This window comes from Moschus berezovskii, chromosome 22 (assembly GCF_049115385.1).
Source record: "Moschus berezovskii isolate FMDL1 chromosome 22, NW_MosBer_1.0, whole genome shotgun sequence".
NCBI classification, from domain to species: domain Eukaryota; kingdom Metazoa; phylum Chordata; class Mammalia; order Artiodactyla; family Moschidae; genus Moschus; species Moschus berezovskii.
Window position 1 is genome coordinate 45,357,735 of NC_142481.1, and position 27,000 is coordinate 45,384,734.

General features: G+C 43.0%; 1 pseudogene; it reads left to right on the plus strand.

Moving 5' to 3' along the window:
- Window positions 1-13,110: 13,110 nt before the first annotated feature.
- The window catches only part of LOC148774415 (nuclear receptor coactivator 5-like), an 88,111-nt pseudogene continuing 74,221 nt past the window's right edge, over window positions 13,111-27,000 (plus strand).

Sequence of the window (27,000 nt, forward strand, 5' to 3'; positions counted from 1 at the left end):
CTCTCTCTTTTTAAAATCCAGCTAAGGGTTTGTCAGTTTTGTTGACCTTTTTGAGGAACCAGCTCTTGGTTTCATTCAAGTCCTTATTTTATTTATCTCTGATCTACTCTTTATTATTTCCTTCATTCTGCTAGTTTCAGGTTATTTGTTCTTTTTTTTCTAGTTCCTTAAGTTGCAAAGTTTGGTTGTTGATTTAAAATCTTTGTAAATGCATTTCAGTCAGTTCAGTTCATTTCAGTCGCTCAGTCGTGTCCGACTCTTTGCGACCCCATGAACCACAGCACGCCAGGCCTCCCTGTCCATCACCAACTCCCGGAGTTCACTCAAACTCATGTCCATCGAGTCGGTGATGCCATCCAGCCATCTCATTCTCTGTCGTTCCTGTCTCCTCCCACCCCAAAATGATATGAGGAATTCCCCAGGTTGGTAGGTGCCCAGTATGCTACTGGAGATCAGTGGAGAAATAACTCCAGAAAGAATGAAGGGATGGAGCCAAAGCGAAACAAATACCCAGTTGTGGATGTGACTGGTGATAGAAGCAAGGTCCGATGGAGAAGACTCTTGAGAGTCCCTTGGACTGCAAGGAGATCCAACCAGTCCATTCTAAAGGAGATCAACCCTGGGTGTTCATTGGAAGGACTGATGCTAAATGCATTTACAGCTATAATTTTTTCTCTTAGCACCCATACTGTATGTATCTCAGAAGTTTTGGTAGGTTATATTTTCATTTGCCTCAAGATATATTCTGTTTTTCTTTGTGATTCCTTCTTTGACCTCTGGTTGTTTAGAAGTGTGTATTTCTAAATGTTTGTGGATTTTCCAGTTTTCTTTCTGTTATTGATGTTTTATTCCACTGTTATCAGAATTACTATGATTTCAATGTCTTTAAATTTACTAAGACTTATTTTTGTGGTCTAATATGGTTTATTCTTGAAACTGTTCAATGTGCACTTGAAAAATGTGTGTTCTGCTACTGCTGGGTGGAATTTTCTGTAGTGGTTGATTTCTCTTAAGCCTTCTTAAATCTATCAGTTCCCTCAAATTTTAAAAAAGTATTTAGTTATTGTTGAAGCAGATCCTCTGTCCTCTAGAGTTTCCTACAGCCTAGATTGTGCCAGTTGCATCCTGTGGTGTCATTTAGCCTGTCGTTCTGCTTCTTGTATTTCCTGCATGTTGCATGCAAGTCTAGAGGTGTGGCATGATTTGGGTTCTTTTTTAGCAATATAATTCCATAGGTGATGTTCACTTTTGAGAAGTACTCAATCCCTAGTGGTCTTTCTGTTTATATTGTTAGCAATTATTTATCTTATTTATCCACTAATTCATTGGCTGTTATAAGATGTTGATAACCATTTCTATTATTCTCTCATTTCTTAACTGTACTAATTCTGTAATACCCCTTAGAAACTGTTTGTTTATTCTGAGATATAGTTCCAATTGGAGAGAAAAATCATTTACTTAGTAGTAGCTTTTAAGAGGAAAATATACAACATTAAACTTACATATTAGTTGTAAGAAAGATCCTTAATTCCAGTTATAAAAAAGAAAAATTGGGGACTTTCCTGGTGGCCCATGGTTAAGAATCCACCTGCCAATACAGGAGACATGAGTTTGATCCCTGGTGAAAGATCCCACATGCCATGAAGCAACTAAGCCTGTGCACTGCAGTTACTGAGCCCACACTCTAGAGCCGGGGAGCTACAGCTACTGAGCCTGCGTGCCTAGAACGCGTGCTCCACAGTAAGAGAAGCCACTGCAACAAAAAGCCTGCTTGCACAATGAAGAGTAGCCCCCACTCACTGCAATTGGAGAAAGCCCACGTGCAGCAGCGAAGACCCAGTGCAGCCAAAAATAAATAAATACAGTTTTTCAAAAAGGAAAGTTGTAAGTCTTACATTTGGGAAAAAAAAAAGTAGCTGATGGTGATAATTGACCTTAAATAGTCAATAAGACAGATAAATAATCAAAGACTATTTCAGCCGTTGGAGTTCACAGGTGATGCTAGTGATAAAGAACCTTCCTGCTTGCCAATACAGGAGGCATTAGAAACGCTGGTTTGATCCTTGGGTAGGGAAGATCCCCTGGAGGAGGGCATGGCAACCCACTCCAGTATTCTTGCCTGGAGAACCTCATGGACAGGGGAGCCTGGTGGGCTTACAGTTCATAGGGTCGCAAAGAGTAGGACACGATTGAAGCAACTTAGCACGTACATTTCAGCTGTTAAGAAGAATGGGATGGATCTGGTATGGTTTTAGAAAGGCCCACTAGAAAAAGCTTACAATGAAAACTTTTGGCATTATGTATGTGTGAACGTGTGAACCATTTTGTACCCCGATAATACTGGACAATGAAATGCTACCATATGGGAATCACCTTTCCTAGGTGGAATCCCTAATGGTTTGGCACCAGATAGAATAAAAACGCATAAGTAAAAATTTCCTGAAGTCTACCAGCTTGACCTGCTTGACGTTTCTAATTTATCTCAGAATATAGGTTTGGCAGAGAATACTTCTGTGTATCTAGAGAGTATTTGCTTTAATATCTTGTATTTTGTTCTTTCCTTTGGTCATTTATTTTCTTTCATCATTTCAATAGAATACATTGATTTCCCAGCCCTTGGGGAGGTGAAAGGTATAAATTGTTATGGAATTGATTGAGGGGCTTCCCAGTTGGCACAGTGGGAAAGAATCCGACTGCCAATCCTGCAGACACAGGTTTTATCCCTGTGTTGGGAAGATCCCCTGGAGAGGGAAATGGCAACCCCCTTCAGTATTCTTGCCTCGGTGATCCCATGGACAGAGGAGCCTGGTGGGCTACAGTCCATGGGATCCCAGAGAGTCGGACACGACTGAGCAACTGAAAACATACAGACATGGGATTGCTTGGTGACCATTCAGTTCAGTTCAGTTCAGTCGCTCAGTCGTGTCCGACTCTCTGCGACCCCGTGAATCACAGCACGCCAGGCCTCCCTGTCTATCATTTCTGTGGAGTTGCTTAGCAATGCTTCTCATCTTGCTGACAGTTTTGTTAGTCAGATTTCCCTGTGATCATATGCTGATAACTCCTGGAGAAGGAAATAGCAACCCACTCCAGTACTGTTGCCTGGAAAATCCCATGGACGGAGGAGCCTGGTAGGCTACAGTCCATTGGGTCACAAAGAGTTGGACACGACTGAGCGACTTCACTGTCACTTTTTCATGTGCTGATAACCAGGCAGTAGCTGAGGGAATAGGCTATGTTGTGGTTTTATGTGGCATTTGCTGTTGTTCAGCCGCTCAGTCATGTTCAGTCCTTTGTGGCCCCATGGACTGCAGCCCGCCAGGCTCCTCTGTCCATGTGATTCTCCAGGCAAGAATACTGAAGTGGGTTGCCATTTCCTTTTCCAGGGGAGCTTCCTGACCCAGGGATCAAACCCGCGCCTCTTGTGTCTCCTGCACTGGCAGGCAGATTCTTTTCCACTGAGGAAGCCCTTATTTAATAATAATGGTTCATTCGTTATGACAGATGTGCCATACAAGTGTAAGATGTTAGTAATAGGAGAAACTAGGTGTGAGTTATATAGGAGCTATCTTATATAGGTACCCTCTTTATTGTTTTTCTGAAAATCTACAACTGTTCTAAAAATATGAAGTTTATTTTAAAAAGGTGCGTGTATGTGTGATAGCAGATGTTGATGAGTGACATGAAGAAAAATAAACCCAAGTCAGAGGGGCAGGGAGTACAGATAATGGGGAAGGTGGAGGAGGGCCCTGCAGAGAAGGTGACAGTCGGGTGGAGCTCTGGGTGGGAGCGAGAGAGCTGCCCGCGTGGGTTTCGGGGATGTGTGTTCAAAACAGGGGAAACAGCAAGGGGCAAGGCCCTGCTCGAGAGAACAAGTAGGAGGCATGCTGGCTGCCATAGGGGGAGCCTGTGGAGGACAGGTCAGACAGGTGGTGGAAGGAAGTTGGGGAGGGGGCTGGGCCTCAGGAACCTTCTAAGTCCTGGTCAGGACTTTGGCATCAACTCTGGGCCAGATGCAGGTGGAGCCGTGGACCTGGCCTTCTTCCCCATGGCAGAGATCCCACATCACAGTGGCCTGCCTTTCACAGCCTTTGAAAGCTACCACTTGAGGGCATCATTAGGCTTTCGAGCAGGGGTTGGAAAACTGCAGCTTTAGGGCCAAATCCTATCCCACCCGTTTTTGTACAGAATTCTACAGAGTAAGCTCATATCTTTTCCCTCTCTCCCATCAGCAAAGTTGTTTCATAATTCGAAGTACAGTTTGTAAGTGTTTTGTCACGTTCTGTACTCTATCCCGGATCCTCTTGACTTCCTAAATGCAAAATTTGCATATGTTAAGGTTCACTTTTTATGCTGTATTCAGTGGGTTTTGGCAAATGCGTTAAGTGTCATGTATCTTGCAGAATAATTTCACTGCCAGGAAAACAACTCTGTGCTTCACTTATTCAACTCCTTTCCTTCCTGTCAAGCCCCTGGCAGCCTCCTATCCTTTCCCCATCTCTGCAGTTTTGCCTTATCCAGAATGTCTTAATAATTGGAATTGTACAGTATGGAGCCTGTTTAGATTGACTGCTTTGACTTTGCAATATGCATTTAAGATTCCTCCAAGTCTTTTTGTGGCTTGATAGCTAATTTCTCTATTGCTTGAAAATATTCGTATGAACGTACCACGTTTTGTTTATTCACCTATTGAAGGGCCTCTTGGTCACATCCAGTTTGGGGGCAATTATGAATAAAGCTGCTATAAACATTGGTGTGGATGTTTTTATGCGGACATACATTTTCAAATCATTTGGGTGTGATTGCTAACTTGCATGGTAACACTGTTTAGCTGTACACTGACCCTGCTTTTTAGAGTGTCATGGAAGGAACCAATAGCTTGTTGGTCCTTTTAACAGTGCCATGTTACTAGGTACTCTCTTCTATTTCTAGCAGCTTGATTGAAATTTCTCTAGAGGAGTGTTAAAATTCAAATTGTTTTCAGTGAAATTTGAAATTATGATGGAACTTCCAAGAGTAGATTCTTAAAAATCTTTTTAATTTTAAAATTTATTCCCAGTGGGTCCTATGCTGAGAACTTAATAGATCAGCTGTCTAATAAGTTGAGTAATTGAGATACCACAGTAAAAAGTTAAAGATAATTGTACTACCTTTTCTAGAGGCCTTGGGAGTGACATGTACTTTTAATTTGAAATTGGGAGGGAAGTGTTTTGACAAACTCTGTGTTCATAGATGCATAAGGTGCTCTCTGTGTAAAGACATCAGAATCTACATGATTGCTGATTGGCAGTAAAACCTGAAACACATTGAAACCTATTGATGTTAAAGAAGGAAAAAAAATGAAGCAATAAAGAGGCTTGGATTTTTCCTGCTTTATTGATGTACAATTATTGATGTATAATATTGTTGTATAATACTATACTACACATGTTTAAAACGTACAATTTGAGTTTTGACATATGGATGTCAGACCAGCACGATAAAGATAATGAATACACCTATTAGTTTCCAAAGTTGCCTCATTCCTCCTGGTATTCCCCCTTCTCTGTACCCCAACTGATCTATCACTTTTATTATTATAGATTAGTTTGGATTTTATATAAATTTATATATTATTATATATAATTTATGTAAATTGTTTAAATGGAATTGTACAGAATATAGTAGTTCCCCCTTATCTGCAGTTTTCCTTTCTGTGGCTTCAGCTACCTACAGTCAATCACAGTTCAAAAGTATTAAATGGAAATATTTCTGGAAAATTCCAGAAATAAACCATGCATAAATTTTAAATTATGTGCCATTCTTAGTACTGTGATGAAATCTCTCACTGTCACACTCTGTGTTCCCTGGGATCCCCAGCCATCAGTGTCTCGCACCTCCATTAACCAGAATCAACAGAAGCAGATTATTCTCATTTTTACTTCTCAGGAGGTCAGGGGTAGCCTGATGCTATGTTACAAGGCCTACATCATCCACCTCACTGTATCTCATCATGCAGACATTTTATCACCTCATATCATCACAAGAGGGGAATACAGTACAGTAAGATATTTCAGGAAAAAGTCACATTCACATAGTTTTCATTGCGGTGATTGCTATTGTTAATCTCTGTGTCTGATTTATAAATTAAACATAGGTATGCATATGGAGGAAAAACATGGCATATATAGGGGTTGGTGGTATCTGGGCTTTCAGGCGTCCGCAGGGGGTCTTGGAATGTATCCCCTGTAGATAAGAGCAGACTACTGTATCCTTTTTTGGAGCAGGAGTTTCTGATTTCATTTAACATGATTATTTTGAGATTCTTCCATGCCGGGTACATCAGTACTTTCTTTGAAACATGTTTGTTTATTTGTCTGCCCTGGGTCTTAGTCGCATCATGCGGGCCCCTCGTTGTAGTGCGTGGACTCTCCAGCTGTGGCACTCGGGCTCTGGAGCACACAGGCTCAATAGTTGCAGCACGTGGGCTCTCTAGCTGTGGTGTGTGTAGTGCTTTGCTTCTCTATTGCTGGGTAGTTTTCTGTTTTATGGTGCTGTGGCCTGAACTGTATCCCCTATAATTCATATGTTGAAGCCTTAACCCCCTCAACGTGACCGTATTGTGAGACAGACAGGGCTTTTAGGAGGTGATTAAAGGCTAAATGAGATCAAGAGGATGGGGTCCTAATTCAATAGGATTGGTGGCCTTATAAGAAGAGGAACAGAGAAAGAGACATTTCTCTCCATGTGCATGCACCCAGGAAGGCCATGTGAAGACACAGCAAGAAGATCTGCAAGCCAGGAAGACAGGCTCACCAGAACTCAACCGTGCTGACATCGATCCCAGACTGGACTTCCAGAACTTTGATAAAATAAGTTTCTGTTGGTTTAGCCACCCAGATTATGGTATTTTGTTATGGCAGCCTGAGCAGGCTAAGACATATGGATATATTACAGTTTGTTTTTTTCGTTCACATGGATATCTGATGGATATTCCAGGTTTTGGCTGTTACAAATACAGCTGCTGAGAACAGTTGTGTATAAGGCTTTGCATGGACATTTGCTTTCATTTTTATTGGTTAAAAATTTAGGTGTGGACTGGGCTGGGTATATGTTTTACTTTTTAAGAAACTGCCAAATTGTTTTATGAGGCGATTGTACCATTTTACATTCCTGCCAGCAACATACGAGAGTTCTCATTTCTCCACATCAGTCTTTTTTTTGTTGTTGTTCTACCAGTTTATTACTACCAACCCATCCCCCTCCACCCTCATGCACACATGCTCAGTCATGTGACCCCATGGACTGCAGCCTGCCAGGCTCCTCTGTCCATGGACTTCCAGGCAAGAATACTGGAGTGCGTTGCCATTTCCTTCTCCGTTCACATCAGTCTTGAGGTTTGAAGTTTGAACTGCTCTTGCTTAGGTGGTCCGCCCAGATGTGTGGAGGAAGACTCTTCACCTGCTGTAACACGGCCAGAAGAGGCGTCCCCAGCACTGTGTAATCTTTCTCCCTCATACTCCTTATGTTCTTAAATGAGAAACTTTTCAGTGTGTGTGAATTTAGTTTCCATAAAAATATAGGATGACTTATTAATGATATCGTTATTCCTTTTACTCATCCTTTTTTCATAACTTTTCCTAACTTTTTTACTTGCAGATTTCCTGGGTTAACCTTCAAATTTCTCGACTGTGAGATATTAAAAGGATCATGGTTTTTGAGTCAGACACACATGGATTTAGATTTGGGCTTTATAGCTTAGCTGTGCAGCAAGTCGTGTGACCGGAGCTTCAGTGTCCTCATGTGGTTTTTTTTAAACCCAGCCCCCTGGCAGTGAGAGCACCCATTCCTAACCACTGGATAGCCAAGGACTTCCTTCCTCATCTGTTTTTAGAAAGTGTGTGTGGAAAGGTTGATATTACCCAGATTGTATGGTTGTGGTAAGGCTTAGATATAATGCATTGAAAACATTTTCTGGGAACATCTGGGAAACTGTATTCACTTCCTTGGATGTATTTTTAAGTTCCATTTTCTCTTTGATAGTGGTTAATTTGCTACTCATGAAGTGAGTAGAAGAGGACCTGAAGTTTAATGGGTGCCACCAGTTAGACGGAGGCCATGGAAAACGTGGCAAAACACAGTGGCGTTGCCATGGCTCAGGGTGACCTTCCAACAGTTAATAATGCTCAAGCCTTCCTTTGGCCATTTGAGTTATAAGGGGGATGTACTTCATGTGCGTAATTATGCACTCCCACAAAGGCAATTCCTGCCTGAGTGTATGTATATCTACGCTGAAGGAGGGGTGTTTCTCAGGCCTCTGGGATCCTCGCCGATGTGTGCGCCTGCCTTTCTCAGTGCTTGGCCTGCAGTGTTTGAGCCCCGGCCTTTTGGCCTGTGAAATCCTTTGTCCAGCTGGCCAAGTGGCATGAGGAGAGCGTGAAGCCTTCCCTCCCATGGAGAAGTGGAAGTTGCTCTTTGATGGCTGGGCCAAACTGCTCATCTGAGGTTATTGGAGTTTGAAAGGTGGTCCTGAGAGGAGTTCTGTGTGGTTGGGTCATGGACATTAGCCGGACCAGGTAGGCCAGAGCGGGAACCTCGAGGGGAGTGAGAGGACCCGGGGAGGTGGGATGTGTGGGTGTCGGCAGGCACGGGATTCATTTTGCCAGGTGGGGGTATCTGGAGGCCTTCTCTCCCCTGCCCGACCGCTGGGTTCCAAGTATCCTGCAGTGTTTCTCCTCAGAGCCGGCTGGCTTTCTTGGCATCATTCAGTCTAGTTGCTAGGAAGCCGAATAAGGCAAATGCAACTTCCTTTTGACTTACTCTCATTGAACCATCTGCTTATTCCTTCTCATGGCCTTCAAACTTGGCTAGGATCGTCGGGGAAAGGGTCGAGTGGAGCATCTGCGCTCCTTATCCTTTCTGGAAACAGAAATCTTTCTAGTAACTCTTTAACCCTCTCAGTCCGAATTGATAACAGTTAATCTTGTTTCGTCCCTTGGTGCTTCCAGCTAAATGATTTGCAGCAGGCACTGCCTTTTGTTTTTGTCTCGGTTTTGGACCTATGATATTCGTTAACCACACAACTTCGAATGAGGAGGGAGGTGTCACTGTATGTCAAAATGTGTTTGGAGTGTAAATATTTATAAGAGAAGTCTTAATTGAGGATGTTTAATACTTGCAATTGATACACATGAATCATTTAGGAATTTTCTTTCATAAGCTCCATTGTGGAGTTAGTGTCAGATACATTAAAGGTGGCAGATAATCCACGAAAATTTACGGTGCTATTGATGGAGCATCTGGCATAGAAAAGCTTTAAAAAAAGCACAACAGTGATTTATCGTTATTATTATTTTTCATAATTGCCAAACACCACCAGCATTGCATACTTACTTTGAGGTTTAGTTCGGCTCAGTGGGGCAAATCAGGTTCATTTTGTTGGTTCCTTGCTGTCAGTGAGTTTCAAATGGTCTTTTCTTGTGACAGAACTGAGCCTTCAGTTGTCAATTCTGCAAACAAACTAGACAAAAATAGAAAAAAGCATTACAAAATAAAGTAGGGGTTCTGAAAAAAAAAAGTCTGGAGAAAAACCATTGTTCGAGTTTTTAAAACCCAGCTGAACTGAAGACTTAATCACCTTTGAGTGTACCAGAACTGTGGAAACCAATGTGAGGACGATGGGAAATAATTTCTTCTTAAGTGTAATTTTGTCTTTGTTGGTTTTTTAGCAGTAAAATGTATAAACCTTTTCTGCCGGCTTCTTATTCTCCCCAAGAGGGCTACTTAAAGGAGGGTGAAGACATGCTAAGGTAAAATTTTATTGTTGTGGCTCAATTTGCTAAAAGCTTTAGTAATAATTTAGATGTGGTCTTACTGTGCAGACTTATGTGTTTGTTCAAATTGATGTTATTAATATTTGCTTTTGGGAAGTCCCTCAGGTCAACTTGATCATATTAAGCCATTCTGCATTAACTTTTACCTTTTCATAGACCTTTGGGCTCTAGGAACTAAAACAGATGTGCAGCCTGAGGGGACTCAGCCCCTAGGCCTTTTCTTTGTGGGTGACCCACCTGGTGGCTTATCAGTAGAGAGGCCCTACATCTCTTCTAAGACTCTCTCCTCACACACCTCTACACCATCTCTCTTCTACCATCCAGTCCTAGGTATGTGCTCAAAAAATGCCAGCTTGTTCTATTATGAGACAGATCATTACTCCAGAGTCTGGTGTAGAACTAAAAATCACTTAATTTTTTTTTTAACCCAAGAAATGGGTAAATAGATGTGAAAGTGTCTGATAATAAACAGTGAAAATCCCTTTTCAGAACTCTCCCAATTGTTTTCGGCTTGCTTGTAACTTAAATGGCTCACACTAGTAGATTGTTCTGGAACTCCCTTCACTTAACACTATGGAGGATTACTCATTCTCATTGTCTTTGACCACTGTGTAGTATCCCAAAGTAAGTCAACCAGTTCTGAAGCCTACCTTATTTAGTTTACTCTGTCTTACTGCACTGAACAATGGAGTTCTTCTAAGAAATGAAATGGGTAAATCAACATGGTGGTTCAGGATTCTTGGCCTGGATCTACCTCTGTAGTTTTGGTAAAAGCAGATTTCCTTGAACTGTATTTGAATTGATTTTTGAATGTATGAACCTTGACAGGGCTTCTCTCTTACCTGCATTAAAGATGAGATTTGTGTCAGATTAGATTAATAATTCAAAATTGAAAAATGCTTTCCTCAACTGCAGAAGCACTTGGAAGTATAGAATTCAGGAGTGACTATTAATGGAGGTTAGCTTCTCTCAGGTAGCCTTTCCTGAAAAGGAGACTTAGAATGCTTACACTGTTACATGCTCTTCTGAAGGAGAGATTTTCTTAGCCTTGGGCCTGACAGAAAGCTAAAGGCAGAGGTGGATAATAAGGGCTTACATCTATCGAGGGCCTACTCTGCATCAAGCCCTATTGTATGGGAATTACTTGTATTAACTCATGTAATCCTCATAGCAACACTTAGGGGCAGGGTCTCCAAATATTCCCATTTCACAGGTGAGGAAACTGAGGCGTAACGATATTAAGTATTAATATTTTGTTCAGGCTTTCCTGGTTAGTAAGTGAAGGAGCAGAGATTCAAACCCAGGCAGTTAAAATTTCATCAATACACCTCCTTTCCTGGATGAGCCTGCTTCTGGGGCACCTCCAAATCCCCTCTAATTACTTAGGGGAGTGGAGGAGGGTGTTTACCTGCCACTTCATTAAAAGAAAGTAAGTGTATGAAGTTTGAGAGAAAGCCAGCAAGAGCACAGGGTAGCAAAGGCTGGAAAGAGCCTAAGGAAGGGCCTGTGTAATCAGAGGCAGCTATTGTCAGAGACAGCAGGCAAAGATGGAGCCTGCTGTGGGGAGGGAGGCGTGCTGGTGTAGCTCAGGATTCTTGGGGCAGTAGGGGCGGCATGGACGCAGGCAAAGCTTTGCATCTGAAAATCTGGAGCCAGAACTCTGCTCTGTCAGGAGGTTGGATGTGGACAAGAACCCGAATGAAAATCTTCCGGGGGAAGAGCAAAGGGATCGACGCTGGTTGGCAGCTTGCTGAGTAGTCATGGTCTGACTGAGGGGTTCTGTGCTGCTCTGCCACGCAGCCCAAGGCCTCTGCTGAGAAAAGAGCTAATTGCTGCCTGCCCAGGTGGTTCTCTCCCTGGCAGGACATTCCTTGTGGACAGAAACATCGGCACCTGGATGCTGGGGAGCTGCAGTAAAAATGCCTGATTTAGGGGGCATCATGCATCGAACGCCCCTTTTCTTATTAAATCACAGCAAAGGGGACCACTTTAGATGGCTGATGGATTATCCAGCATCTGTGCGCTCTTGCATGCCTTTAGCAAGGGAACACAGCTTGCTCACAGGAGCTGTAGAGTGTTCAGGAGTAATGTGAGCAGATCTTGTTGATTCATTGTGCACCCATATCCCATGAACACCTTCAGAGATAGCCGCCCCTTCTTCCAGAGATGAACACTTCAGATAAAATGATCTCATATCCTTTAGAATAAACACCTTAAAGTATGAATCACACTGTCTGCCTATATCTGAGTCTTCCATGACAAAGATCAATGGCTCCATTTAGTACTTTTTGTTGTAACAGATGAGAAGAAATGAAAAGGGCAGAAAATCCCAGAAACTAATATTAATAGAATTCTAAAATGAGAACAGATTATTGAGTGTTTTTTTACCTCTGAGTTGACCCAGTCTTTATTCAGGTGCCTGTCTGTTCTGCTTGGACTTCCCAGGTGGCTCAGTAGTAAAGAACCTGACTGCCATTGCAGGAAACTCAGGAGACGCCCGTGTGGTCCCAGGTTTGGGAGTATCCCTTGGAGAAGGAAATGGCAACTCGCTCCAGTATTCTTGCTGGAGAATCCCATGGAGAGAGGAGCCTGGTGGGCTACAGTGCATGGGGTTACCAAGGAGTCAGAAATGACTTAGGGCCAAACAGCAACAAATATTTTGCTTGGTGATCTGGTATTTACTTTTTGGCTTCTGGGGACACTTATAGAGGGAGACTATGTTTGCACGAAGTATTATATTTTTATGCATCCAACAGCATTGAAGAATAATGATACAAGGTGGCTGATTATTCCAAAGGGAATGAAAATAGCCATGCGCTATTAGATAAGAGTCTTGTTGAGAATCTTCTTCTGTTTTCCTCGTCTATTCTTGGTAGAGATGCTGTCTTTCATTTACACTTTGGTAAGAAACCCTGATGCTAAAGCTGAAACTCCAATACTTTGGCCACCTCATGCAACGAGTTGACTCACTGGAAAAGACTCTGATGCTGGGAGAGATTGGGGGTGGGAGGAGACGGCGACGACAGAGAATGAGATGGCTGGATGGCATCACTGACTCGATGGACATGAGTTTGAGTGAACTCCGGGAGTTGGTGATGGACAGGGAGGCCTGGCATGCTGTGATTCATGGGGTCTTAAAGGGTCAGACACGACTGAGCGACTGAACTGAACTGAACTGAACTGAAGAAACCCTGAAGACCTTTCTTTTGGAGAGTTTATGTTCACCTGTGCCTTGCTTTTGGCCTTGCAAAAAGCATGAGTATATCAATATATTCCAGATGATGCCAGTGGCAGGAATGCTCAGAAAGGGTGGTTTTTCCAGCTCTATTATCAAGTGATTCAGAAAGAACATGACCAAGAGAGGTCTTCAGGTTGCTAATTATTGTTTCTGTCGACAAAGAGCAGAGGTAGATTTCTTTCTTTTTAGCGTGTCAGATGAGGTTGTATAAAACCAAATAACAAAGTCTTCAGCCTTAAGTTGCTGAGAGTTAAAATTCTCGAAATGCTTTGCTAGAACTCCAAGTTAGGAATTATGAGAATTATGCTGTTGGGTTTACTGAACTGGTGGTAGAGGCATTCAGTAGATGGGGAGATTTCTGAAGATGACAGTCTTATTCAGTTTTTCTGTATTGCCTGAGTTTTCTACAGTGAGCATTTATTAATTTTATAATCAGAAAAAAACCCAAAGCTATTTTTAAGGTTGGGGCCCATGTGCCAGGCACAGATCTAGGCTCTGAGGATATTTGGATGAACATAAAAGACAAACCCCTGCCCCGGGCACTGACTGTCTAGTGTAGTGTGCTAAAAAAATGCTTTCACTGATCTTTAGAGAAGGGTTCTCTTGTTTCTTTTTCTTTTTAAAAATTACTCATTTATTTGTGGCTGCACTGGGTCTTCCTTGCTGTGTGCGGGCCTTCTCTAGTTGCAGTGAGCGGGGTCTACCCTTCATTGAGGTGCACAGGCTTCTCGTTGCCGTGGTCCCTCTTGTCGTGGAGCAAGGTGTGCTGGCTCAGTAATTGTAGTGTGCAGGATTAGTTGCTCTGCCACCTGTGGAATCTTCCCAGATCGAGGATCGAACCCGTGTCCCCTACATTGGCAGGCGGATTCTTATCCACTGTACCACCAGAGAGGTTCAGGACCTCTCATTTCTTAATTGCATGTTGAATTCCTCTTAGCCGTTGTGCTGTTTTGGTTTCAACATGGGCTGCTGTTCCCTCTTCTCCGCCTGCCTGACTCATGAGGGCCGCTTAAGCACAGCTGCAGCCTGGTCAGTGTCCAGCTTGTAGTCTGGGCTCCTGCAGGGCCCTGATCCTGCACACCATTGGCTGGCACTTGAGGGCAGATGGAGACTTAATATGCGATGATAACTGTGTCTCTGGATTATGTTGGGTTTCATGGTGCTTGGCAGCGAGTCCGGCTTGTAGACCAATGGTTGGCTGGAGGTGTATACAGTTACTCCAGGTTAGGTAGGTACTGTGTGGGTACTGAGAGGAAAGATCCAGGCAGATGAGAACTGATCATTCCCAAACAGGAGCCGAGACATACACAAAACATAACCCATCAAGTAGGGCAGCGTTGGTTTTCTTTTTTAAATATGAAAATATGCAATTTATGGGACTTCCTTGGTGGTCTAGTGGTTGAGACTCTGCCTTGTAATGCAGGGGACGTGGGTTTGGTTGGGAAACTTGGATCCCATGTGCCGAGAAGCAGCTGAGCCAGTGTGCTGCAACTTCCAGAGCCCACATGCTCAGGAGCCCAGGCACCACACCTAGAGAATCACCTGATACAACAGGGATCTCATATGTTGCAACTAAGACGTGATGCAGCCAAATAAGTAAATAAATAAATATTAAACAAACAAAAATGCAGCCCTGGTGCTAGAAGAATGAAAGAATTTTTAAAAAGAAAGAAAGCAAGCATGGAATTTAGACTTGCCTCAGAATTTTTATTCTGTGATATCTCCTCTACAGATAGCTATTTGTCAGTAGCATCTTTTCTCTGAGTTTGTGAAAGCAAAATCGTTTCGTTTGGAGGGTTATTCGGGTTGGACCTTGGGAGACAGCACAGTGGAAGAAATGAGGTCAGTCATAGCGTTCAGAGGGTGGGAGAGGCCAGTTCCCTTTACATTAGAAAAATTATGGAATTTCCCTTTAATAATTGAAAGACGACCAGGCATGCCCTGGATTAATTTGATCATGTAGTAATTTAAACTGATTTTGAACCCAGAGGCAGTAAAGACTCAGCATGCCTTGTAGCTTTGTTTTCCCTCAGCATTTGGCAACTTTACTACCATACTCTGCATCAGCCAGGGAAACGACATTAATCTTGGACTGCATTTAGCTTTCTCAAAAATTGGAGCAAGAATCACACCCGTCTTGTAGCATCTTGCACTTCTTTTGGAATCGCGAGTAACTCCAGCTGCTGTGTGACGTTCCCCACCCTGGTATTCTTGCCACCTTCCCATCTCCAGTATTAATTTGAGGGCAGAATTCTATGGGGAGGAGGAGTCCTGGGGAGCGCTCTTCTCCCCACTCCATCTGGAGTGGAGGTCACTCCTCTGCCTGTGTTCTGCAGGCCTGGAACCTCGCCTCGCCATGGAGTCGGAGCCTGGTAGATGCAGTTGAGGAGCTTTTTCCCTCTGGGGTCTGCCTCTCCCAGGGAACTTGTGAACTAGGCCGTTCCGCTGGCCTGCTCGTCTCTTCAGTGTCAGGAAGATGAGTAGTGATCAATTAGTTGGCTCATTCATTCCTTTATATTCCAAAGCAGTAATTAATTTTCAAATCGTGTCATCTAAATGTGAATTATTTTCGTGGTAGTTTTTTGAGTATGATAATTTTTACTCACAGGCTGTCATTCTGTAAATATGAACCATGTCATGTTTTTCTTGTTTTCCTTTTGAATTTATTTTCTGAAATCATCCATGAAAAAAAGAAAGTGTAGTCACTCAGTGATGTTCGTCTCCTTGCGATCCTATGGACTGTAGCCCACCAGACTCCTCCGTCCATGGGATTTTCCAGGCAAGAATACTGGAGTGGGTTGCCATTTCCTTTTCCAGGGGATCTTTTGGACCCAGGGATCGAATTCGGGACTCCTGCATTGTGGGCAGACTCTTTACCGTCTGGGCCACCAGGGAAACCCGAAATCATCCATACTCTCCTAAATTGCCAGAAAAGCATTTTTCCTGACATCATGTTAATTTTTCATTTACAAAATGCACATTTTATGTGCTGTTCTGTGTAAAGCTTTGTGCTGGGCACAGAGAGAAACCTAAAGATAATTGAATAACAATCCCTATTTGGACAACATGTAGTCTAATAAGATAATACCTGTACAAATAACAAGCAGAAGATAGACTATACTCTAACCAGAATATACCTACAGGAAGAGTATTACCTTTATGAGGGCCAATGAGTTGAATCAAGATTTCAGGGAATAATATCATTTGAGCTGAGCCTTTGAGATGAGGACAGCTAAGAGTCTAGCAAACAGAATAGCAAGGAAGGCACAGCTGGAAAAAGTGTGAGAGGAGTTGATTGTCCTGAGATCACAAGACATTAAATTTGGGAAGAGAAACAAGACGTTTGAAGCTCAGTGGGTTACAAGACCTAACTTATGCTAGGATGGAGCCCAATCTTGCCAGGACTTGGGAAGCAAGTGTGAGAAGTTTAAGATGCTGAACAATTACTGTGGCATTTTTGAAAGTAATAGACTGACATGTAGGATTGATTGGGGGGAACAGAATCAGGGCTAGGAGATGTGGTAGGAGGCCATTGCAGCTTCTCAGAAAGTGTTAGGCAGGAATGGAAGCAGAAACCCAATGGAGAGGTCTAGGACAGATTCTTCAGGACTTGAGGGCCAAGGCTAAGGAAATGGGTGATGAGATGACCCTGTTTTTTAAGATTGATTGATTTGGGGCTGCGCTGGGTCTTTGCTGCTGCTTGGGCTTTTCTGCGGTTGCACTGCGTGGAGCCAGGCTGTTCTTTGGTGTGGTGGGCAGGCTTCGCATTGTGGTGGCTTCTCTTATTGTGTAGCGTTGGCTCTGGGGCATGTGGGCTTCTGTAGTTGCGGCTCATGGGCTCAATAGTTGTGGCACATTGGCTTAGCTGCTCCATGAATGGTAGGATCTTCCCCAACCAGGGATTGAACCTGTGTCTCTTGTATTGGCAGATAAACCCTTAACCACTAGACCACCAGGGAAGCCCCAGTGGTTGGGTTTTAATCCAAGGCTAGTTCTGGGGTGATAGTTGATGTTGGATGAGATGGTTAACTGCAGTATCATCCATTTATTCTTCAGCAAGGAATTGTCCAAGGGGTAATAACCTCAGCAAGTACTGGTCTTTCCCAGGAACTCATTGTGAATGAGCAGTCTCTCATTTTTCTGAAGATAATAGTCTTATCTGTTCTTTAAAACAGTTTAAAATTTTCTCTCATGGTCTTTAAATTTCAATTTAAATAACTTTGATGAATACTGTGGCCACCTGATGGGAAGAACCGACTCATTGGAAAAGACCCTGATGCTGGGAAAGATTGAAGGCAGGAGGAGAAGGGGGCAACAGAGGATGAGATGGTTGGATGGCATCACTGACTCAGTGGATATGAATTTGAGCAAACTCCAGGAGATAGTGAAAGACAGGGAAGCCTGGCATGCTGCAGTCCATGAGGTCACAAAGAGTCAGACACTGCTGAGTGACTGAACAACATCAAATAACACATGCATGATTCCATTTTGAAAAATGCCTCCCACATTCATGGTGTTTCCCCCACAAAAACAAGGCTTTAACATATTCTGCTTTCTTTATAAAATTATACATATAACCAACAAAATGAGGGTACTACATTAAAAAAAAAAGGAGTTTTCTTTTGGTTGGGGTTGCCTCCAGTCCTCTTAACTGATTCTATCAGATGAATAACACACCCTAGAATATTTTCAATGTGCCTGAGAACAAAAACAAGTTGTAGGGCATTGTATGATTTTTAGAAAAATATAGCATCTTTCACTTCACTTACCTAAATACAATAAAAATATAGTATCTATTCCCTCACTTAGTTAAATCTTTGGGGCATCAGAGTATCTAGGGAACAATTGCTTTGTGACATAGATTTTTTTTCAGTTGTTTGATTGAAAGTAACTCACCTTTTTCTTGTTTTTATGGGTGTGTGTGTGTGTTTTAAGGGAATATGCAATAGTCATAGGTCATTGGTTGCAGGATCATGGCCTCATGGTGGAAATGATTCACTTTGCCTTTGAGTCAGGCCTCACTCGGGCACTCCAGGAAGTTAAAGATGATGGATTCCCATTTTGTATTCTTGCCAAATGGTCTAATGTAAAACTTCTCTTGCACCATTATTATGCTTCATGAGTCTGTCAAAAGTAAGTTTAGCTCAATATAGAACAATTGCTTAAAATAGATCCTGTTTTAAAAATGTAATATTTTTTCTTTGTATGCTGGTTCACTTTGAAGGTTCACATTTGTCAGTAACTAAACTGAATCCAGTTTGGAAGAAGTACTTGGACTGTTTTCACCGAGTACTCTTTGGTGACTAGAGACCATTGAAACTTAAATCGTCTTTACTGCTTATTATGTAAGAATCAAAAATATTCATCCAAAATATTATGTAACCAATTCAGTTCTCTTATGTAGAACTTTTAACCAGGTCCCACCATCACCCTTTCTACACTTTGTGATAATAAGAACCCCTGTTCATCATCTCCTTCATTCTCTTACACTACCTTTCTTGTCAACTTTGCTTTCTCTGAAAGTGAAAAGTGAAAGTGAAGTCGCTCAGTTGTGTCCGATTCTTTGTGACCCCATGGACTGTAACTTACCAGGCTCCTCTGTCCATGGACTTTCCAGGCAAGGATACTGGAGTGGGTTGCCATTTCCTTCTCCACGGGATCTTCCCAATCCAGGGATTGAACCCAGGTCTCCCACATTGTGGGCAGACGCTTTACTGTCTGAGCCACCAGGGAAGTCCATCTAGGACATCTCAAACATTTAACTATTCTTCAGTTCATGAGAGTCCACAGAAATGAACTCTTGCCCCCTAAAATACCCAGACTTCAGCAGATGCACACATCTTCAACTGCCCTCAGCCTCTCCCTCCTGGTCAGAACTGCTATCTCAAGAAAGGAGGAGTGACTTCTCTGGTGGTAAAGTGCATAGCAATCTGCCTGCCAATGCAGGAGACATGGGTTCGATCCCTGGTCCGGGAGGATTCCACACGATGCAGAGCAACTAAACCCATGAGCCACAACTAGTGAGCCCGCTCTCTGGAGCCCATGAGCTGCGACTGCTGAGCCTGTGTGCCGTGTCTACTGAATCTCACCTGCCTAGAGCCTGTGTCCCGCAGCAAGAGAAGCCACTGCAATGAGAAGCTAGTGCACTGCAGCAAAGAGTAGCCCCTGCTCTCCGAAACCAGAGAAAACGTGTGTGCAGCAACGAAGACCCAAGGCAACCAAAAATAAATAAATTAAAAAACAACATACCCATTGAAGATTTTTAAAAAATAGAGAGGAGGGGGCCAGCTTGTGAAGGTCCTTAATAGCTTGCCTAGAGCCATACCCTGGAGAAGCATGGGTTTTCTGGTCCTCTCATCTTTGCAGACACTCTTGGAAATTTTCTGTTCAGTCCTGATGTGTTGAGTTCCTCCTGTGCCAGGAGGTCTATAGGATGTCAGGCCAACCCTGCTCCTTTTCTCTGTTCAGGTGAGCAACAACCAGGCCCACTTCTCCTGCAGGCCCTGGGTCACCTGTCCCAGCTCAAGTCTCCTTAGCAGTGTAGCGTTTTCGTTGCTGAGTCGGGAGAAATTTGCTTTGAACAGAGACCTTGTGGAACACTAGTAGCTGAATTTATATACTGCTTATAGCTCCTGGAGCCTGCAGAGAGGCCCGTGTAGGACTGATGGCCTATAATCCAGCCATAATATTGGGTGTGAAAAGACGGTAGTGAAGGATACGTGCTTCCTGTCTTTGGGGGGAGGCCAGGATATCTTTTATTCTGACCATTCCATTTGCTTTGCCTCTTTGTAGCCACGCACACCCCCCCTAGCCAGTTCTTACTCAAGAGTATGAAATTGCAGTTTTTCTAAGCATGTGTGCATGTGTGCTAAGTCACTTTAGTCATGTCAGACTCTTTGTGATCCCATGGACTGTAGCCCTCCAGGCTCCTCTGTCCATGGGATTCTCCAGGCAAGAATACTGGAGTGGGTTGCCATGCCCTCCTCCAGGGGATCTTCCCAACCCAGGAATGGAAACCACATCTCCTATGTCTCCTGCGTTGGCAGGTGGTTTTTATTTTTTACCACTAGCGCCACCTGGGAAGCCCCTTTTCTAATCACAGGAAATGTCTAGTTTATTTTAAAGAAACAGTAAGACTAAACCATATCTATGTCGTATGTAAGTTCTGAAAATGTAAAAGAAAACTCAAGTTTTAATACGTTTTTAGAAAAAATTTTTGGTGTGGACCATTTTTAAAGTCTTTATTGAATTTTTCAATCTTGTTTCTGTTGTTTTAATGTTCTGGTTTTTCGGTGGGTCGTGAGGCGTATGGAATCTTAGCTCCCTGACCAGGGATCGAACACATATCTCCTGCATTAGAAGGTGAAGTCTTAACCACTGGACCATCAGGAAAGTCCCGAAAATGCATATTTTAAAAAATCACAAATCCTAATCTCCTGGGCTGGGGTGGGGAACGGTGTAACTTGAACAGGTTGTGCAAAAGGCTAATCCCATGTGGTTATTTGCATGTTATGTTCTTGCAAGATCGTTTAGAAGATTATCACTCAAGTAGATTGAATAATTTGTTGAATGCTAAAAAGCTTAAAAAACCCAGGACTCCTTCAAAAAAAGCGTAATCTATTTTTTAACATGTAAGAAATTCAGAAGATAGTTTCTTTTTCATGTCCAGAATAGTATGAACAGATAAGTGTTTCATTTCTTATCCATGAATTTAATTCCTGAACTCAGATCATAGGTAAATAGAGCATGTTGTTTCCTCCTATAAGCTCCATCTATTTTAGCAAGATTTGTCTTGGCTGGGCTCTCTCTAACAATGCTTTTATAGCCAACAGCTTGCTTCATACCTTGCATGCAGCCATTATTCAAAAGTGTGGAACTGCTTTTGCACCGAGACAAATATTTAAAATAGTCAAACAATGAAGCTTCAACACCTGAAGAGAAATATATGTTCATATTGCTTCCTAAATGTAATCTTAATAAACACAGTTTAAGATTTAGCCAAGTACCATAATCTCCACTTTAGCTCTGTGGTGTCCCTTGGGTCCTAAATTTGTTCAGAAGCCAGTGATATATGGCAAGATAGGGTAGGGGCCTCCCACTTAAAATTAAAGTTTTATTCGTTCTTACTCTCTGTGGATCAACTTGGGAGAGATCAGAAGATACCTTGCGTTGACTACAGCCAGGAAGTTATATGAAAGCTATTCTTGGTGTCTAGAATTTATTTTTTATGTAGCAGTTGGAGCTCTGCTGATCTGACCTGGAAGGGCTTTCAGTACTGTTTAAGATCTCATAGACCTGAGCTGAAGACTGGAGCCAGGTAAAGGATTGCGGTACTTGGACACGACTGAGCGACTTCACTTTCACTTTTACGCATTGGAGAAGGACATGACAACCTACTCCAGTGTTCTTACCTGGAGAATCCCAGGGACGGGGGCGCCTGGTGGGCTGCCGTCTATGGGGTCACACAGAGTCGGACACGACTGACATGAGTTAGCAGCAGCAGCAGCAGCAGCATCTTTCAGTGACAGAACCTGGAAGCCCTGTTTGACGTCTGCCTTTTCTCTATTGCTTTTACAAAGTCAAAAGATAGACACTAAAAGGGTCATAATGAAAAACAGCAGCCCCTGCCTCACTCTTTTTCTTCCCACCCTACTCTACTGTCTAAAGGCTGCCATTCTCAGGGCCTGGTTGCTTCTTGTGAATCACACTCAAGTCATATACCCCGATTGCTGAAACCAAAAGCAAACCTTCACCTTTAGGGGTTTTGTTGTTGCTGTTTAGTTTCTTAGCTTTTCAAGTGGCCAGTGATGGTTTCAGTTGCATCCTGTCTTAATTTTAGGCGAGGTTTGTTTAACCACAGGAATTCCCACTGACTTGCAGGCCACCTGTCCCCCCCTCCCTCCCTCTCGCATCTCTCATGCTTTGTCTTTCTCTCTCTCTCCCTCTTCCTCCCCCTTCTTTCTCTCCCTTCCTTGCTCTCTTCATCTCTGTGTCTCTCTCTCTCATTAGCTTAGCATGAAACTATCCAGTTATGAAGTGAGGGTTTGCGTTCAAACCGGAAACCGAGCTGTCACATTCTGTCTCCTTGTCACAGAATGTACTGTTTGATTTTGGAATCCAACAGGGCACCTGCTGTTGAGGGTCCCAGTCTCTTGAATCAGTAGATAGTCACATCTGTACTGAAAGCTGAAACAGTTTCCACATCATATCGTTAGGTTAACTATGTTCTTTTCTGATTGCTTTTCCCCTTTGTCTTTTAAATGTGTAAATGTGTTTTAAAAGAAACTAGGGCACCCATTTGATGTAAAGCAGGCTCTTCTTGGTGTCTCTAGTGGTAAAGAGCCTCCTGCCAATACAGGAGAAATGAGACATGGGTTTGATCCCTGGGTCAGGAAGATCCCCTGGAGAAGGGCATGGCAACCCACTCCAGTGTTCTTGCCTGGAAAATTCCATGGACAAAGGAGCCAGGCAGGCTACAGTCCATGGGGTCGCAAAGAGTTGGACACGACTGAAGTGACTTAAGCACACAGCACACACAGGCTCTTCTTGTCCCTGGTACATTGTCATATGCCTTTGGAGAATGCCCTGGTGCTGATGGCTGAAGAATACAGGAGAGTTTTCGCTAAATGGGAGCAGGAGGAACACAGTGGTGTTTCTCTGAGGGCTGGAGATCTGGTAAATGACTTTATGACCCAGGAGTGCCTTACCAGCTACACTGTCCCTTTGGGCATTCAGCATCTTCTCTTCCTGTTGAATGAGGGCAAATGTTTGTACAGGAATGAGCTGGACCTACTCATCGACTACCTGGAGACCAGGAAAGGACAAGTGGAAGGTATTTGGCCCTGTCCCTTTTCTTCTCTATTTGATTAATTCGTTTATTTCTTGAACTTTTTATTTTGCATTGGGGTATGATGTGAGAGTTGGACTGTGAAGAAAGCTGATCGCCGAAGAATTGATGCTTTTGAACTGTGGTGCTGGAGAAGACTCTTGAGAGTCCCTTGGACTGCAAGGAGATCCAACCAGTTCATTCTAAGGGAGATCAATCCTGGGTGTTCATTGGAAGGACTGATGCTAAAGCTGAAACTCCAATACTTTGGCCGCCTCATGCGACGAGTTGACTCACTGGAAAAGAGTCTGATGCTAGGAGGGATTGGGGGTAGGAGGAGACAGGGACAACAGAGAATGAGATGGCTGGATGGTATCACCGACTCGATGGACATGAGTTTGAGTGAACTCCGGGAGTTGGTGATGGACAGGGAGGCCTGGCGTGATGTGGTTCATGGGGTCGCAAAGATTTGGACACCGACTGAGCGACTGAACTGAACTGATAGCTGATTAACAATGTTGCAGTTTCAGGTGAACAGTGAGAGCAATCAGCCATACATCCACATGTATCCATTCTCCCCAAACCTCCCTTCCATCCAGGCTGGCACATGACATTGAGCAGAGTTCCCTGTGCTGTACAATAGATCCTTGTTGGCTTTCCATTTTTAACAGCAGTGTGTGCATGACCATCCCAAACTCCTTAACTGTCCCTTCTCCCTAGCAACCATAAGTTCATTTTCTAAGTCTGTGAGTCTCCCCCAAAATCTTTTCTGCGAATCTATGTATGAAAGAAAAGTAAGAATTTTTCATTCAATTAAGAGAATATACATCTGAAATACAATGATATCTGATTCGAATGTGTTCCAGATGGGAATACACTGTTTTAATGTTTAACCTTTAGAAGCTAAAATGCTTCTTCTGAAGCTACATTTTCTTTTGAACCAGAGTTTAATACATAAATGGGATGGCCTCTTTATATAGATGGGCACATAGGAAATAGTTCCAATTCTCTGTTTATTTTTCTGATTCTAAGTTTGTTAATTGAGACATTTCAAAGAGTGCCTTGAAGTGTATGGTGAATGTGAAGAAGCAGTTCCTCATCGATTTTAAAAGCACTTCAGCTATAAGCCGAGTCCTTGAAGCAGTGACTTTTCAGATTGCTTGTTTTGAGTTAAGTAGGTGAGAAGAAAATAATACTCACTTGTCCCTTGTAGGGAAAAGTAACTGAAGTTACAGGACCGTGTTAAAAAAGCTTTAAACAAATTGTTATTCTTATTTTTTATTTTACTCATATTTTTATATTTTTATTCATATTTTCATTATTCATATTCAAAGAATTTATTTTATTATTATTTTGTTAATATTTTAAATGCAGAATGTGTTTTATTGAGCTCACTTTCTCAGGGTGGGGAGGGAACTCATAAGCTTAAAATGTAACAGTTTTGTTTCTTTCTGTGCAATTTGTCTTTATTTTACTTGAGATTTGACCCTTAATATTTATTAGTTTCAGCTGAACAACATGATGATTCAGTATTTGTGTGTATTGTCTGGTGCTCATCTCAGTAAGTCCAGCTAACGTCGTGCATTTTGATCATAGAAACTTTGAAGTCCGAAGATGTGAAGGTCTTGCTAGAGTTGCCTGAGCTGTTCCCTGTGCAGCTCGCTGGCCTCTGAAGCAGGTGTCTGCCCTCTGTTTGTTTTCTTCATTTTTCCAGGCTTTCAGATGCCAGATCCTTTGGCTGGCAGTGATCATTCCTCATTTCAAGGCAAATCATTCCTCATTTCCTTATACCCCCATCATGGGCAACCTGCCTTCACTCCTACCAACCCCTGGAAAGAGATGGTTCCCAGGTCCTCCTGACCTGGTCGCTGCCAAGTCCCCTTTGATGGGTGAGAGGCTGGGAGGTCTCCTTCTGCTACAGGTCAGTGCTTCCCTGCAGGGCTTCAGTGGAGGGGTATGTTTCTTGCTTCCATGAGAATTTTCCCGAGGAAGTAGGACAGCTTAGAGGAATTGCAGTGTTTGCTGTCATAGTTTTAATGAATATTACATCTTCAGAAGACCCCAAGAGACACTTTGTAGCTCACTGGGTACTATTTTTATTGAGTGAGTTGCCTTAAGTTTTAATACAGGTAAGACTTTTAGAGAAGATCTTTGACCAAGGTTTGTAGCCACAGTTAGAGTGGGTTCATCAGGCATCTTCCCCTTTATGTTCTGGGTTTTGTTCTCTGCAGAATTGGTGAACCCCAAGGCTCAGTAGGTAAAGATTCTGCCTGCCATTGCAGGAGACACAGGAGATGTGGGTTCAATCCCTGGGTTGGGACAATCCTCTGGAGGAGGAAATGGCAGTCCATTGCAGTAGTCTTGCCTGGAGAATCCCATGGACAGAGGAGCCTGACAGGCTACAGTCTATGTGGTCTCAGAATCAGACACAACCGAGCGACTGAGCAGAAAAGTTCTGTTTCCCCTCCCCCGATTCTGGCAGCCCCCTCCAAGGGGCCTCCTCCTTTGGGATGCCCCTCTCCCCAGCCTGCCAAGTGGCCATTACTTGGGGAGAAACCATGCCTTTTAGCGCCACTGCCAGGTGAGTAGCCAGGTGAGCCATGAGTGGCATTCCAGGCCCATGCTGACCAGTCAAACTTTCTGTGATGGGAGGAGTGTTCTATAGCTGCTTTGTCCAACATGATAGCCATCGCCACATGTGACTGTTGAGCACTTGAAATGGGGACGGTGTGACTGACTCACTGAATTTTTAATCTTATTTAATTTTAATTAATTTAAATGAAGATACTATAGTAATTGCATGGTAGTCATATGTGGCTGGTTGCTACTGTGTAATGGTCAGGACAGTTCTGGGCTGTCAGAGGTGGAAATAGGTAAGAAAGTGTGTTGTATCTTTCCCAAGTAAAAATCTATTATTTCTTAGTCTTTTTCTTCCTCCCCTTTTAAAAAGCTGCAGTTCAGTTCAGTTCAGTCGCTCAGTCGTGTCCGACTCTTTGCGACCCCATGAATCACAGCACGCCAGGCCTCCCCATCCATCACCAACTCCTGGAGTTCACTCATACTCACCTCCATCAAGTCGGTGATACCATCCAGCCATCTCATCCTCTGTCGTCCCCTTCTCCTCCTGCCCCCAACCCCTCCCAGCATCAGAGTCTTTTCCAGTGAGTCAACTCTTCACATGAGGTGGCCAAAATATTGGAGTTTCAGCTTTAGCATCAGTCCTTCCAATGAACACCCAGGACTGATCTCCTTTAGAATGGACTAGTTGGATCTCCTTGCAGTCCAAGGGACTCTCAAGAGTCTTCTCCAACATCACAGTTCAAAAGCATCACTGCAAATGTACTTAAAAAGGGAAATACTATATTTCTACCGTGAGTGGATATCATAGTCAATTGCTATAAAATAGAAGGTAATCATAATGATTCTTAAAGAGATGGAAATACCAGACCACCTCACTTGCCTCCGGAGAAATCTGTATGCAGATCAAGAAGTACCAGTTAGAACCAAACATGTAACAACAGACTGGTTCAAAATTGGGAAAGCAGTACGTCAAGGCTATATATTGTCACCCTGCTTACTTAACTTATATACAGACCTCATCATGTGAAATGCTGGGCTGGATGAAGCACAAGATGGATTCAAGACTGCCAGGAGAAATATTAATAACCTCAGATATGCAGATGATACCACCCTTATGGCAGAAAGTGAAGAGGAACTGAAGAGCCTCTTGATGAAGGTGAAAGAGGAGAGTGAAAAAGCTAGCTTAAAGCTCAACATTCAAAAAACGAAGATTATGACATCTGGTCCCATCACTTCATGGCAAATAGATGGGGAAATAATGGAAATAGTGACAGACTTTATTTTCTTGGGCTCCAAAATCACTGCAGATGGTGACTGAAGCCATGAAATTAGAAGAGACTTGCTCCTTGGAAGAAAAGCTCTGAGCAATCTAGACAGCATATTAAAAATCAGAGACATTACTTTACCTACAAAGGTCCATACAGTCAAAGCTATGGTTTTTCCAGGAGTTGTACACGGATGTGAGAGTTGGACCATAAAGAATTGATGCTTTTGAACTGTAGTGCTGGAGAAGACTCTTGAGAGTCCCTGAACAGCAAGGAGTT